The sequence below is a fragment of the Drosophila biarmipes genome, unplaced genomic scaffold (genome assembly GCF_025231255.1).
Source record: "Drosophila biarmipes strain raj3 unplaced genomic scaffold, RU_DBia_V1.1 ptg000007l, whole genome shotgun sequence".
Lineage (NCBI taxonomy): Eukaryota > Metazoa > Arthropoda > Insecta > Diptera > Drosophilidae > Drosophila > Drosophila biarmipes.
Window position 1 is genome coordinate 1559633 of NW_026114528.1, and position 17372 is coordinate 1577004.

Genomic DNA, 17372 nt, shown 5'->3' on the forward strand with positions numbered 1-17372 from the left:
ATTTAGAGGTAAAAAAAATTGTAGTTATTGAGAAAAATTATAAAAACATGTCTTAAAAAACGCAGCACTGTCGTGAAAAAGTCCTATTTTTTGGAGGATGTAGAAGAAAAAAATATTTAAGTAAAAGTAAAACATAGGTCATAGGTACTGTTGCGATTCATTCGCGAAAATATCGACATTTCCAAAAGATTTACTCTGGGCAACCGCATTCTGGTAACCACTGCTTGGGAGGGCTCTCGAAAATTAAATTTTCTTTTTTTTTTCAATACAATTACGCTTTTTTTTTAAAAAAAAAAGTAAATGGTCAAATAAGTAAAAAAAATCGATAATTATTCAATTTTCGTTATTAAGTGTATGTATAAATTATGAAATTAATTAATCCGTGAGCCGGCTGGCTGTCCGTCTGTAGAGAGGGTGAAGCTGGCTGGCTGATCGTCTGTAGTTGGAGGTCGGTTGACCGTAGTTGTAGCTGGTAATACCAGCTGCTGCGTGTGTTGTAAGTGGCCGGTTGGCCTGTGTCATCAACAGTAGAAGTATGACGATTAGGTTGAGAGGGTAACTGCCCTCTTTTAGCCCGCTGGCCTAGAGACTCAGACTGGGTGTAAATTCAATAAATCAAATACGGCGATGGCCGGAGTTTCAATTCGTGAGCGTTAGCTCTTTATTCTTTAAAATCAAAATGAGAACTGAACTTAAAGCTAACATAAAAAGGGACTCATAGCGGCCACTCCAATGGGTAGTGCTTGCCGGCTATGCACGGGCTTCCGGCCAGACGCTGTGTCAGCAATTTGGCCGGAGCGAGCTTTCGGACGATCGGTCATTGCCGTCGCCCGGTTAACTTAGTTAACTACTCCCCCCTCAGAATTTAGGCCGTCCTCGGCCGACCCTATTTGGGCGATCATATCTGCTATTTGGACCGTAGCTCTCCTGGCCTGGATGACTCGCCGATAGGTGAAGCCGACGCAGATCAACGCGCAGCATACTGCTCCTGCCACCAGTACTATCTGATTTAAATGATAGTCGTTGATATTCTCCCCGACTCTCTTGATGTGTTCCAAGTTACGCTCACTCAGGCGGTGAAGGTATGGAAGACTGAGGATGTTGTGCTCCATAGTAATATTCAAAGAGGGCGAGCGGGCTACTCCTGGGACCCTTTTCTGGGCCCTGTCATTGTTGACATATCGGGTTTCATTAACCATGGCACTCTCAGTAAATGTAATGAGATGCGTGCCTCGTACATGGATGTAAGTGCCATTATCCACACTCACACGTGCCGGACGATCGTTTACAATTATGATGCCTTCATCTACGTGAGTAATTGGATGTAGATCGCTGTGCTGGATGTCACAGTGCGCTATGCCTCCAGCGTGGAGCTCTTGCGCGCACGACCTTCTAGACGCCAGCTGGCAAAATGTGGCTCCAGGTGTTGTGGAGCAATTGTTGACCGTGTGGATTGCTCCATTGCAATCTGCTATTATTTTGTCCTCCAGCCTGAGCATCGTGTCATGATGGGACACAGGAAAAACAGTGATTTTAATGCACGACGATTTGATTATGGGAAATTTGATAACGAAATACAAAAGGTTAGCGGACTGTAATATTTTAACGGAAGCAACGGACAATAAGTCTTTGATGGGGGTATCTGTGGGCTCTTCTATCCATATATCTTCTAGGTCTGCATGATCTAGTATACTAGGGCTCACAATGTTGGCCTTAGCTAGAGCTATCGCTAGTAATAAGTTTTGCAGCTCCATACTAATCATTCTATTTCGGGATAGTAGCATCTCATAAAGATGCCCCGAGTCAACTTGGGTTCCCTTGGCCGACCTCAGAAGTTGATTGACGGTGAAAGTAATATTATTAATTTGGTCTTGTACTTTACTATTGATGTTTATCTGCCTATTGTTTGCATTTATTAATTGGAATTCATTGAATTTAATTTTTTCGAAATCCTCTGCATCTGGCGTTCCCGCCACTACCTTTAACGCCGCTCCTAGGAAATCCAAACTCCTAGCTACTCTGTGGTGGATGCTCAACGAGTCGAGCAGGTCACGCAGATGAGCGACATCGACACTCAAAAGTTTCTGCATGTGTGACTGGGGAAACATGCTGGTCATGCCATCCGTTTCTTCCACCACGCGCCTATATTCTGAGAGATTCGCCGAGTGTGTAACGGACGCGAATTCTTCCCAAACTAAAATTCTACCATCAATGATGGGAATATATTTGGCCTGCGAGTAGTCCGTGACGTGCCCCGATGTTACGGTAAGCAGTACTAACAGGGATACGAATGCGAACCTGTAATATTGGATGTATTGTAGTGTTTGTTTAAAACAGGGTAGCCCACCACCAAAGCATAAAGAGTAAAGCATAATTATAACAAAAACTTACAACAAATGGATAAAGGTAAGAAAATATAGAAAAAACTTATGCCAAGTGGCTAGGGGTGAGAAAAATAGAAAAAATGATAAAAAATGAATTATTATTTAATGTTGTCCTTGTGGACCACCCTCCCCTTAATGAGGACCGTGGTCCCCAGGTCCGCTTCAACAGCTTTTTCCTCACACAGTGGTGTGAGTTTATTGCCAAGCCTTCGGTTTGACTTGACCAAAACCTTCTCGCCGACTTCGAATGTTCTGCATTGTCGGGAGTCATTTTCCCTAGCCCTGAGCGTGTCTTGCGCCCTAACGATCTTATTCTGGACGTCCGTCTGTGGGTCGTTTGGATGCTTTTGCACGATATCGACTGGCCGTTTGTCAACGACAGAGTGAATTGATTTATTATATTTGGCGGTTGCCAATAAAATAATTTCCACAGTATCGGTTATCTTCTTGTCGATTTTTAGGCAACGAGCAAGCTCCAAGAGGGTGCTGTGAAAGCGCTCTACTTGCCCGTTTGAAACGCTATGAAGTGGTGGGGCATTTGCAATGCTGACGCCAAAATGGTTGTCAAACATGGCTGAGATAGTGTGCGAGTTTAACGAAGGTTCATTATCGCAATAGACTACTCTAGCCCTAGGGAAAAAGTTCATGATTTGGAGTATGGCCGGTTTAAGATCCTCGATTGTCCTAGAGTGGACATGTTGCACAACTGCAAACTTCGAAAACTTGTCGATGCAAGTAAGGAAGTATTTCTTGTCTGTGGAAAAGATGTCGATATGTAGCAGTTCTCCCACATGAGAGGGGATCGGAGTCTCGCCTAGCTCATGCTTCTTTGGGTGCCTATCGTACTTGGCTTTCGCACATGTTTTGCAGTTTGCTACAATCTCGGTGGCTAGCTTGGCCATCTTTGGAAAGTAGTACTCGGAGAGTATCTGCTTAACATTTTCTTGGGCCGATCTGTGAGCCCTGTTGTGTTCGACGGTGAGGATTTCCCGTCTTTCAGGAACTGCAAAAATATCCGTTACACGGTTTTTGCAATGCCAAAATTTGGTGGCTGGAAACTGCCGAACCAATTCGTCCTGTATCATTGCCAGCGTGGGCAAGTCACAATGAATGGCGTTTACGCCTTTAGGAACGATTATATCTGCGAGTTCATCAAGTAATGACTCTTTGCAGGAGAAGTTAATCACATGCCGTCTCTTGTTTCCAAAGAGGACAAAGCTGCGTTTTAACGGAAAGCGTGCCTCCTCCAGAGTTATCTGGTTCTGGAAGCAATTCAAAGGCTTGTCCGTGGTTTCAATGGTATAGGTTAGCGACAGCTCACTGTGAATTGTGGCCGCGCTAGAAAAAGCTTCCTCTTCCACAACGTTAAGTTGCTGTCTTGAGAGGGCATCCGCAACGAGGTTGTCTTTGCCGGGCTTGTAAAATATTTTTGCGCCGGACTCGTCGATGCGGGCTTTCCACCTCTTGATTTTCGCATTCGGATTGGATTCCGACACTGCGAAGGTCAACGGTTGGTGGTCAGTAAAGATATTTATATCTTTGACTGCATATAAATAGTGGCGTAATTTGGCCAGTGCCCAAACTATAGCTAACAGCTCCCTTTCATTGGTAGCATAGTTAACTTCCCTGTCTTTTAAGGTCCTAGAGATCATTGTTATGGGTCTCCCTTCTTGGGATAGGACTGCGCCAATGCCGTACGCTGAGGCATCTGTCGTTAGATCAAATGCCTTTTGGTAGTCGGGGTATCTAAGGATGACATCCTCGGAAGCCAGAATGTTACGCAGTTTTTGGAAAGCCAGCCGTTGGGGCTCGTTGAACTGCACCTGGATGTTCCTGGATCTGTGCCTACTGACACTTCCAAGTTCCCCTTTCAAAATATCAGTGATGGGCCGAGCTATGGATGCAAAATCTTTTATGAAGCATCTATAATAGCTGGCTAAGCCAAGGAATGATCTAACCTCGAAAACGTTCTTAGGCTCTGGGAATTCCTGTATGGCTTTTATTTTTTCTGGGTCTGTGGTAGCCCCGTTATTGGTGACTATGAAACCTAAAAAGTTAACGCTTTTCTTAAAAAATCGTGACTTTTCCGTTGATACCCTCATATTTGCATCGTGTAGGCTCTTGAGAACCCAATCCACGTGCCGAATGTGGGAGTTTTCGTCCTCCGAAAAGACGATAACATCATCAACATAGACATAGCAAAATTTGCCAATCTGCTCTCGCAGTATGTCGTCAATTGTTCTTTGGAAAATGCTGGCTGCATTTTTTAATCCAAATGGCATTCTGCGAAACTCGTACTTTCCTCCGTTAACGGAAAAGGAAGTTTTCTCACGGTCGCATTCCGCCAGCGTGATCTGATGATAACCGGACTTCAAGTCCAGGGTTGTGAAATACTTGGCCTTGCCTAAGTTTCCTAATATCATCGAGATGTTCGGCATGGGGTATCGATCGGGTATTGTTTTCTCGTTTAGTTTGCGAAAATCCAATACCAAACGCATTTTCCGCCTGCCAGTTTCGTCGGTGCCCTTTTTGTCTACAACCCATATTGGGTTATTGTAGGGGGATTTCGACTTTTGGATGATGCCGTTTTTTAGCAGATCTTGGATTTCGCCATTTACAAAATCAGCTGCCCCCATTGGATATGGGTAAAGTTTGGCATAAATGGGCGTCTCATCAATAGTTCTGATGGTGGCAACCACCGACGTATTGTAGGACAAGGCCTCATTGGGGTCTGCGAAGGTTTTTTCCCTGTCGCTGAGCATTTTCAAAAATTCTTTTCTGACCAAAGGTGGTGCATCTGAGCAGTCCACCTCAGTAAAATTTACATCGGGACATGTATGAAAATCGATGTTCTCTACATCCGCGCCCCATTTGAGCTGGCCGGAGGCCAGACAAAGTGACGCCCCTGCCTGTTTTAAAAGGTCAAAGCCGATGATTCCATCAAAAGCGGACAAGTTTGGTAAAATGAAGAATGTGGCCTTCAAGTTGAAAATTGACACGAAGCATTTCTTCGTGATGGTGGTGACTCCATGGATCGAATGAGCCTTGAATGGAGATTCTAGCGGGCGAACGCCTTTTAACCCTTCGTATGGTCGGATGAAATTTTTGGCCGCGCCCGTATCGACTAGAAATCTCATGTCAATCCCCGCTACTCTTCGTCTGATGACGGGTAGCAGGGACCTCTCCCTAAAAAATTTATGGCATCAGAGTCGTATTCATTGATAGCGTCGTCTTCAATTTCTTGTGCCGCGCTAGAGGCCGCTGTGGTGTACGTATCACCAATTTTGTCAGCGCCTTGGGCAATGTGGTTAACCCTTTGCTTTTTTTGTGGGTTGGCTTTATCGGATGCCGCCGGCTTCCTATTCTGGTATGCCGGGGCCTGTGATGGTTTAAGCATCCTAGACAATGATGGATCCACCTCCATGGGTTCTGGAGTGTCTCCATGATGCCTACCGCTGCGTGGAGCAGGGTACACCTGTGCTTTGTTTTGCTTAGTATAATGGGGATTTTTACCGCCATTATATTGGGAACTCGCCTGAGGGGCGTCCTGCTGACGCTCTTGCGCCTTAGGAAATTGTTTTTTTTCCCTATCTTCCTGGCTTCTTGCAAATGATGATGCAAAGGTATACCTATCATGATTCGCCTCCACCTCCTGAGCCAAGGCAAGTGCTGATGGCATGTCCTTGGGCTTCGCCGCGAAGAGGACGTCTGTGAGGCTGCGTTTTAATCCAGAGATAAATACGCGAAGAGCATCATCCCGGAATTTTTCGCATAAAACTTGTGCAGCCGAGGCTTCGTACGACATGGTCGCTTTGTTGGTGAGGAGGGTGAGCTTCCTTTCAACCTCGTCATAATACTGTAGAAGCGAGAGGCTCCCCTGTCTGAGGGTGCCCATCTCCTGCTCTATGACATGCATTGTCCGCTTGTCACTATAAGTAAAGTCGAGTCGATTTATAATCGCGTCGAAATTAAGCACTGTGCCGAAAGAGGATAGCACTGCATCGGCCGGGCCCCTTATTTTGCTCCTAATTATAATAACTGCCTGATAATGGCGTGAACTTCCTACGAAATTCTTAAAAATGTAGTATGCGCCTACTGCCGCCTGCCGCCAGGAGACGTATGTTTCCTGGGCACCCGAAAATTCGGGCAGGCATTTGACGGCGTCTAGCGGCTCATTACAAATGACGTTGCTATCAATGTCTATGGGTGTATAAACTTTAATTTGAGGAGCTACTGTTGGGGTGGGTGCGACCTGTATCGCCGCTACTTGGTTGGCCAGTTGTTGAATAGTCTTGCGCAACTCATTCTCCCTGCGCTGGCTGTCAGTAGCCGCTGCTTGTAGGGCATGGTTGACGGCAGCCTCTACTACCGCCTTTATTTGATCTGGGTTAAATGCCATGTCTCTGTCTGAGGGAGAGCCGACGCTTACACTTTTCGGTGTAGAAGTTCTTGCCGGCCCTTCGGTCTCGGATTCAGAGTCACTGGGGACCTGCTTGCTGTTCCTATATTGTTGGAATGGGTTGCTCATATGGAGCTGTGCAAGCTAAATCGGCCCAGCGATTTAATGCATGCTCAAGCGGTCTTGCCCACGGATATGGCGAGGGGGCCGCGGGGGCTGAGATGCCGCTCGGTAACAATGGTAACTCGTTGGAAAACTGAGCTGTTGCCTTGCCAAGCAGTGACAAGGGGAAGGGGATCGCGGGGACTGGGTCTCCGCTATGGCAAACGAAAATATAAACAACAAAAATTGACACAGTAAAGATTCGTGGTGGCTAAGCTGCCGTTCTGAAAGACAAAGAAGCGAAGCTAAACAAAATCGGAATACAAACGTCGCGGTGTCAAGTTCGAGTGTCGTAGTGGAGTGGGTAAGCGATGGAAACAAAAACAAACCCACGATTGTTGCGAAGCTAACACAAAGAATTTAGGTGTAAGCAAAAAGACGACTACGTATAAGGGGTAAATTAATGCACAAATTTAAATGAGACAGTATCCGTCGCCAATAAAAATATATCAATAAATGCACAATTAATAAATTTATTTCCCGTCGGCGCCTTTGCGTCTTGGCTGGGTGATAAATATGTAGTCTGGTAGTTATGTTGGCGATAATATTCGGCACCAATATATTTATTGAAAGAATTTTTTTTTATTTTTTAAAAAAAAATGCAAACAAAGAAAAACATAAATAATATCACTTATGAAATTGTCAAACAATTAATGAGTATATTTATTTATGAAAATGTTAACATGAAACTCTAATACGGAGCTGCAGAAAATATAGCGTATTTAAATATTACCACTGCAGATGCCGGAAAATTTTCGGAACAGAAGTGCTCACTTACATGATTTCCCCGACTTAGGTGGGTGATTTTAACGTGGGCGCCAATTATGAAATTAATTAATCCGTGAGCCGGCTGGCTGTCCGTCTGTAGAGAGGGTGAAGCTGGCTGGCTGATCGTCTGTAGTTGGAGGTCGGTTGACCGTAGTTGTAGCTGGTAATACCAGCTGCTGCGTGTGTTGTAAGTGGCCGGTTGGCCTGTGTCATCAACAGTAGAAGTATGACGATTAGGTTGAGAGGGTAACTGCCCTCTTTTAGCCCGCTGGCCTAGAGACTCAGACTGGGTGTAAATTCAATAAATCAAATACGGCGATGGCCGGAGTTTCAATTCGTGAGCGTTAGCTCTTTATTCTTTAAAATCAAAATGAGAACTGAACTTAAAGCTAACATAAAAAGGGACTCATAGCGGCCACTCCAATGGGTAGTGCTTGCCGGCTATGCACGGGCTTCCGGCCAGACGCTGTGTCAGCAATTTGGCCGGAGCGAGCTTTCGGACGATCGGTCATTGCCGTCGCCCGGTTAACTTAGTTAACTTATACAGCCCTATTCATTTTTCGGTAATCTGTCGAATTTCTTTGACACCTACGGTTTGTGGGTTCGTTTCCAAACCAACCGTCCCCAAATCCGTTGCCGGTTTCGGTGACACCCCTGTGCGTGTACTTCAGTGCGCCCTAAATTCATTTCGCCTAATTTGTGTCGCGGCAATATTTATATTAGAAAATCAAAAGGGTCGTCCGGCCTTTAATAAAAACAAAGATTGCCAAAGTTTTAATGTTTTTTAAAAGCAGGCAAATTAAATATGAAGTCAGGAACAGCTTTGAAGTCAGAAGTTGTCGATTAACTTATCTGTGTAAATAAAAATTAATTTCTTTTTTTTTTTAATTTAATTTTCAATTAATAAAAGGGTTTAGAGCGTTATAATTAATTATAATAAGAAAAGGCTAGTGCAAACTAAAATTTGATGTAAATCGTGGCAATTTAATAAGTCAGTATTACACGTTAGTTTAACAGGATCATTAAAGGTTAGGTGGTTTACTAAATTAACGGAATCAATATGGCCTTTAATAGGGTTATGCATAAAAATAGTACCTGGCATAACTCTACGATTTTTTTGAGTAGGCAAATTAATCAATAGAAATATAATCGGTTAAGAAAGCAAACTGACGTTTTGATCCCAGTTCAGTTTAAGTTTTGGATCCAGGAGAGCACTTAAAGCGTTAACTAAGTGTATTCGGTCCATAGACGTTGCATTTAAGATAGTTTAAACTCAAAAGGTAATGACAACGTTACTGAAATTTATTAATATCTTACTGCAAGCAATAACTACACTTTATATTATTTATTATATGATAAATAAAGCCTATCGTCATTAGCCTACATTTGTACACGAGAGTGAGTTACTATAGAGGGATAGTTTAAACTCTAAAGGTTGTAATGACACCATTCCTGGAATTTATTAATATCTGACTTCAAGCAGTAACCAGACTCCATATTATTATATGATGAAGAAAGTCTAACGTCATCGACCTACATTTCTACACGAGAGGGAGTTTTGATAGAGGGAAGATCAATTTTAAACAGAGTAAACAGCAAAAGCCCTAGATCACCGACCTGAGGCACTTGAATATAACCCTCTGAAATCCAAGTTAACAGAATATTTGGAAACCGGAGCTGATCTAATTTGAGTGAGGAAGTGAGTAAGTGGAAGGGGACCATAATATATAAGGTAGAATAAAATTACCCAAGACAATCAAGAGATATGTGTTGGAAAAATGAGACGGAACAGTTTTAATTGCAAAACTTGAACAGTTTATAAATGCTCATAAGTTATCGAGACTGTTCGATACGGAATATCTTATATTACATGTTACAAGAACAGAAAAAGATTGCAATAAAACTTTAACCCCAACAAAATCATTGTCTTTGTAATCTCTCCAATATTAAGGTAAAGGTTGAGGCAAACAGGAATTTAGCGATCGGCCCAAGAATTATATATTTAATTTTATACTGTGTTCGATCTAAGATATATGCTTGTTGGAAAGAAAATTATAAGAATAAATACAAGTTCGCTTCTGCGGAAAATGAGATCTCATCCGCAAAATGAGTTTTATTATTTATAGTACATTTTGTATTGGGATTTCATTTCTCAACATATCCTGTTGAGATTTTAAAATAATTAAGTATATTTTTTACTGGCTCGGATTTCATATATGGGGAAGGGCGACGAATTAGTATATTCTTTACTCTTCTTAGATGAATTCGGAAAGAAATCGTGATCCTCTGCAATATTGAAGAGTAAGTAAACTTTATATATTTTTCTTTCCAACATTTTAAAATAAATTGTATTGTTGCAGAACAATAAAAATTACCAGCATCTGTTTGCCAAACTGTCTCAAATACCACGTTTTCAGTCAGACGTTATCAACTTATGTTTATATCGATTATACCGATTACCGAATAACACGGCAGGACACTTAAATTTTGGAATAATAGACCAAATTATGTAATTTTTTTGATCTGATTTTTATGTTTGTTCAGTTGTGGCGCCGTGCCGAAAATGCTCTATACGGCTGTTATAGTAAGAGTAGTTAAACGACTGAGCTGACTATCAGCTCTGTAAAAAATTACGCTGCGGTCAGATGATTGAATGCTTGGAATGTTTAAGACGACCGCGACCGGGTTAAATGCCTTCGTTGAGAAAAGGAGTGAGATTCCTTAGGATGCTCTTAGGAGGAAGATGATTTTCTCCAAGGATCGCGTAGATGTCAAATTGAAAAATTTCGGCTTGCACTATTTATACGACTCGTCGATTTGCATTGTCCAGTTCCTCAGGCGACAGCTGATTGTGAGATCTGGTTTTCTTCCATTGAGCGTTGTGACAAAAGCGCAGTATGTATGCTATGACTCGAACAAGTTTGGTACAAGTCGAAAACCGCTCAATGATATTAATGTCAACTTGGGTGTAGGGTGCAAACACGAATCCGTAGAGATTTTGCTGCAAGGGACTGCTCATCAAACTTTATGTTCGGTACTTCTGTATGTGTGTGTTGACTGAACTATGATGGATTGTGCCACCAGAGATCACAGATGGAGATTTCTGATTGGGATAGACCCCGCTGTAATACTGTCTGTCGTGGAAACATGTCTCTATTAGTTTGGATCGCTGTGCTCCAGAATGTAGGCAACACGATTAGCGACGAACGTTTTCCATCTAGTAACATATTCTTTGATCCAGTGGAGAACGGTACTGGCGACCGTCCAGTATGTATCGGAGATTTGAGCGTTTTTCCAATGATTGTTTGCTTCTACCCATTAAGTCAGTTTTGTTGCCAGTACAGCGCCTCGGTTATCGGAATCGTGAGAGATTTCGTTGAAGAGATTTCGGATTTTGCAGTGATAAGAGTGGTGAAAAATTATGAATCCGGTGGGGGTGGACCCGTCGCAGAAAGCGTGCAACTGATAACCGTGGCTAAAGTCTGGCGTATACCGTATGCTGCAAGTTATTCGGATTTTGATAATGTCCTTCAGATTGACATGAAACCTTATCCATTTGCCAGCGATGGAACTGTGCACTTAGTCGTTTCATCCTAATAAGTGATTGCGGTCGTTCTCGAAGTGTAGCTGTGTCATTGCCACTTCCTTTAGAATTATATTTCCTGAAATGAGAAGAGGAGCGATTAATCATAATGTTTTGATTGTATCAGATGTATCCCAGCATCGTGAAGTTTTATTGCAAATGTCTGATGAATGAATGCGGCCTAGGACCGCTAGGTCGTTGCTAGACCATTTTCTCAATTCCTTATTTGCGGGTTAAGAGCGTTCTGGATTTGTAAGGTCTTGTTTTGTGCTCCTAAGATAGTCTGATCACCAGAAAGAATATTGTCGACGTAGATTTTGTGCTTTAAGACCTCTTCCGCCAGTGGATAATTTTCGCGTTCATCTTGCGCTGTTTGGTGGTAACTGTCTATTTTATAGACAGCATATGTTCCGTGCAGTGACCGCTTGCATATGTGCATAACACGCTCGGCTCTCACCAGAGCCGCTTGCATATAGGCAATATATATTCGTTTATTATGCCCTGTACAAAAAGATTTATATACAAAAGGCGGCGCTACCACCAAAGACGTCGCGGCCCGAGGCTTAATTATATTTAATTCAAAAGACCATTCAGAATAAAGTGTCGGGAGCGATAACAACAGTTTTTCCTGACTTAAAAATACTCCATTTGTCCCAATTTAAAACATACTCGAATTAGCTTCTTATAGCGAATCCATTTGTCTGGATCCCGTTTATAACGCTGCTCTAATTGAAGAAACCTATTTAAAGCGACTGAATGTGATTTTCCCAGGACCATCGTGGAATCAAAATTCTATTTGAAAGGTAGACTTACCATAAAACTTTGACTGACTAAACTTTGGTTGACGTGTGTGCATTTCTTTAAAGAAGAAGTCATCGGTTCGGGACAGATTCGCAGAAATTCTACAACAGAGATTCGGTATCCAGGGCGGTTTGATGACAGCGAATATTAAATGTGTGGATTGAATCCTGGAAATTGCCAAGTATCATCCAATCTAGGTGAGAATTTTGTGCAAGAGGTTCGTCTGGTGTTCTGATTCCGGTTTCCGGAACGATGAGTCCCGTCATGAGGTCGGCTCCGATGATAAGATCTAAGTGCTTTGATCGATAGTATAGCTGGAGTCCGTTGATGTATTTCCAATTTTGAGGCGAAAACAATGTCTTTGGTATATGTGAGACAGACAATAATTTTTTTATTTTTCATGAAGTTGGTGGCATAGTTTATGATTCTGAGGCCTACTTTCCATTCATAGAGTTATTTTGTCGAATGGATTGGAAAAATCCAAGGAGATGATACAGAGGTGGCGCTTAAAGGATAGGGATCTAGTTGCTAGGTGGTCTACCTAACCCATCAACTTTAAAGTTCCAATCTTATAAAATAGAATCTTTGCCTAAAACTTAAAGTTAATGTTCTTCTCAAGCAATTTTAATAATTTCCTGATGTTGACATGTTAATTAGATCGATTTTTTTTTATAATTTCCCTTTAAGGCAACGAAGGACACTTTACCGCGACGATAAAGAAAATATGTACATTCTTAATCAGCATCATAGAACAGTCAGTCTAGTCATGTTCAACTACTTGTCCGTCTGTCCGTTTTTATGCAAACTTCCGATTTCTTTAGCGCATGCACGACATTGTGAACAGAGAAAATGCGAAGAGGATGTTTGCTCAGGGAGCAAGAGGGAATTTGCAACATTATAAAATCTAGTATTTAGTAGTAGCTAGTATTTTATAGTACAGTATTTTGTGTGTTAGTGTTTTTAGTATGAATATTGCTTGACGACCTGATGGGGGTAACAACCAGCGATGTCAGCTGTGGTACTCCCCTGGTCCCAACTTTCGATAATCAGAACATACAATTAAATAGGTCGCGTTGAACCGCTCCTGGTCTTTAATAAATGCGTAGAGTTGCATGATGGTTTGTATTGATTGGTTGTATCCGCCTTGATGATACTGGTTCTTTCTTGAACCACCTTTTATGCAGTCCAGCGATAAAATGACGGGTCCAGGCTCTTAAAAAAACGTAGTTTACTGGCTGATATAAGCTGCCAGCGTTTAAACTAAGGATGATAGTGGAATCGCGGTTTGGTGGAGTCTTGCTAGGGTAAAAAGAGCGACCCACTGGCCGCAAGTGAATTTGTTTACAAGTGGGTAAAAGTGGAAAAAATTTTGTATGTTGACCCAATGCTAATTGACACTTTTACAGCTTAGCCATTTCGAATCAAATCCATTGAGACGTGTATGAAGTCCCTTGCAACAGCAGTGGCCCTCAAAGGGGAGTTAGGCATTTTCTCTTAATTTGGATGTTAGCTTTAACACAGCGCAGCTGGCTGCTAGCGACAGCGACGCGGAAGAGCGAAATTGACGTGGATTTATCACGTGGCGACCACAACAAGAGTAGCCGCAAATAAACCACGGCGCTTACCATTACGATTTTTAAAAAATATTCTTTAATTAAATATGTTTGACTTGTTTCCATTTAACGTCCTTTTTCCCTTCCAACTAAATTATTCCCGGAAAGCAGATCCCGGTGTCACAGACGTCTTTTTGATGAAATAAACCAACTTACAAATGCTTGCTAATAATAAAACTCTATTTAAGAAAACACTTATAAATTCTAAAAATACACATTTTTTTTTTATAAACCATCTTGAACAAAATAGGTAAAGAAACGTCTGCACACCGTCCAGCCTGACAGTGGTAAAAATTTTCTCGAACTTTTAAATACCAAATTTCGGAAAATATGTCGAAATGTTGTGTTAACGAATTATTTTTAGTGCGGTACTTAGTATTGTAGTTAAAAATAAAACCTGATTCTAGTAAAAATTTAGAGGTAAAAAAATTGTAGTTATTGAGAAAAATTATAAAAACATGTCTTAAAAAACGCAGCACTGTCGTGAAAAAGTCCTATTTTTTGGAGGATGTAGAAGAAAAAAATATTTAAGTAAAAGTAAAACATAGGTCATAGGTACTGTTGCGATTCATTCGCGAAAATATCGACATTTCCAAAAGATTTACTCTGGGCAACCGCATTCTGGTAACCACTGCTTGGGAGGGCTCTCGAAAATTAAATTTTCTTTTTTTTTTCAATACAAGTACGCTTTTTTTTTAAAAAAAAAAGTAAATGGTCAAATAAGTAAAAAAAATCGATAATTATTCAATTTTCGTTATTAAGTGTATGTATACAGCCCTATTCATTTTTCGGTAATCGGTCGAATTTCTTTGACACCTACGGTTTGTGGGTTCGTTTCCAAACCAACCGTCCCCAAATCCGTTGCCGGTTTCGGTGACACCCCTGTGCGTGTACTTCAGTGCGCCCTAAATTCATTTCGCCTAATTTGTGTCGCGGCAATATTTATATTAGAAAATCAAAAGGGTCGTCCGGCCTTTAATAAAAACAAAGATTGCCAAAGTTTTAATGTTTTTTAAAAGCAGGCAAATTAAATATGAAGTCAGGAACAGCTTTGAAGTCAGAAGTTGTCGATTAACTTATCTGTGTAAATAAAAATTAATTTCTTTTTTTTTTTTAAATTTAATTTTCAATTAATAAAAGGGTTTAGAGCGTTATAATTAACTATAATAAGAAAAGGCTAGTGCAAACTAAAATTTGATGTACATCGTGGCAATTTAATAAGACAGTATTACACGTTAGTTTAACAGGATCATTAAAGGTTAGGTGGTTTACTAAATTAACGGAATCAATATGGCCTTTAATAGGGTTATGCATAAAAATAGTACCTGGCATAACTCTACGATTTTTTTGAGTAGGCAAATTAATCAATAGAAATATAATCGGTTAAGAAAGCAAACTGACGTTTTGATCCCAGTTCAGTTTAAGTTTTGGATCCAGGAGAGCACTTAAAGCGTTAACTAAGTGTATTCGGTCCATAGACGTTGCTTTTAAGATAGTTTAAACTCAAAAGGTAATGACAACGTTACTGAAATTTATTAATATCTTACTGCAAGCAATAACTACACTTTATATTATTTATTATATGATAAATAAAGCCTATCGTCATTAGCCTACATTTGTACACGAGAGTGAGTTACTATAGAGGGATAGTTTAAACTCTAAAGGTTGTAATGACACCATTCCTGGAATTTATTAATATCTGACTTCAAGCAGTAACCAGACTCCATATTATTATATGATGAAGAAAGTCTAACGTCATCGGCCTACATTTCTACACGAGAGGGAGTTTTGATAGAGGGAAGATCAATTTTAAACAGAGTAAACAGCAAAAGCCCTAGATCACGGACCTGAGGCACTTGAATATAACCCTCTGAAATCCAAGTTAACAGAATATTTGGAAACCGGAGCTGATCTAATTTGAGTGAGGAAGTGAGTAAGTGGAAGGGGACCATAATATATAAGGTAGAATAAAATTACCCAAGACAATCAAGAGATATGTGTTGGAAAAATGAGACGGAACAGTTTTAATTGCAAAACTTGAACAGTTTATAAATGCTCATAAGTTATCGAGACTGTTCGATACGGAATATCTTATATTACATGTTACAAGAACAGAAAAAGATTGCAATAAAACTTTAACCCCAACAAAATCATTGTCTTTGTAATCTCTCCAATATTAAGGTAAAGGTTGAGGCAAACAGGAATTTAGCGATCGGCCCAAGAATTATATATTTAATTTTATACTGTGTTCGATCTAAGATATATGCTTGTTGGAAAGAAAATTATAAGAATAAATACAAGTTCGCTTCTGCGGAAAATGAGATCTCATCCGCAAAATGAGTTTTATTATTTATAGTACATTTTGTATTGGGATTTCATTTCTCAACATATCCTGTTGAGATTTTAAAATAATTAAGTATATTTTTTACTGGCTCGGATTTCATATATGGGGAAGGGCGACGAATTAGTATATCCTTTACTCTTCTTAGATGAATTCGGAAAGAAATCGTGATCCTCTGCAATATTGAAGAGTAAGTAAACTTTATATATTTTTCTTTCCAACATTTTAAAATAAATTGTATTGTTGCAGAACAATAAAAATTACCAGCATCTGTTTGCCAAACTGTCTCAAATACCACGTTTTCAGTCAGACGTTATCAACTTATGTTTATATCGATTATACCGATTACCGAATAACACGGCAGGACACTTAAATTTTGGAATAATAGACCAAATTATGTAATTTTTTTGATCTGATTTTTATGTTTGTTCAGTTGTGGCGCCGTGCCGAACGGCTGTTATAGTAAGAGTAGTTAAACGACTGAGCTGACTATCAGCTCTGTAAAAAATTACGCTGCGGTCAGATGATTGAATGCTTGGAATGTTTAAGACGACCGCGACCGGGTTAAATGCCTTCGTTGAGAAAAGGAGTGAGATTCCTTAGGATGCTCTTAGGAGGAAGATGATTTTCTCCAAGGATCGCGTAGATGTCAAATTGAAAAATTTCGGCTTGCACTATTTATACGACTCGTCGATTTGCATTGTCCAGTTCCTCAGGCGACAGCTGATTGTGAGATCTGGTTTTCTTCCATTGAGCGTTGTGACAAAAGCGCAGTATGTATGCTATGACTCGAACAAGTTTGGTACAAGTCGAAAACCGCTCAATGATATTAATGTCAACTTGGGTGTAGGGTGCAAACACGAATCCGTAGAGATTTTGCTGCAAGGGACTGCTCATCAAACTTTATGTTCGGTACTTCTGTATGTGTGTGTTGACTGAACTATGATGGATTGTGCCACCAGAGATCACAGATGGAGATTTCTGATTGGGATAGACCCCGCTGTAATACTGTCTGTCGTGGAAACATGTCTCTATTAGTTTGGATCGCTGTGCTCCAGAATGTAGGCAACACGATTAGCGACGAACGTTTTCCATCTAGTAACATATTCTTTGATCCAGTGGAGAACGGTACTGGCGACCGTCCAGTATGTATCGGAGATTTGAGCGTTTTTCCAATGATTGTTTGCTTCTACCCATTAAGTCAGTTTTGTTGCCAGTACAGCGCCTCGGTTATCGGAATCGTGAGAGATTTCGTTGAAGAGATTTCGGATTTTGCAGTGATAAGAGTGGTGAAAAATTATGAATCCGGTGGGGGTGGACC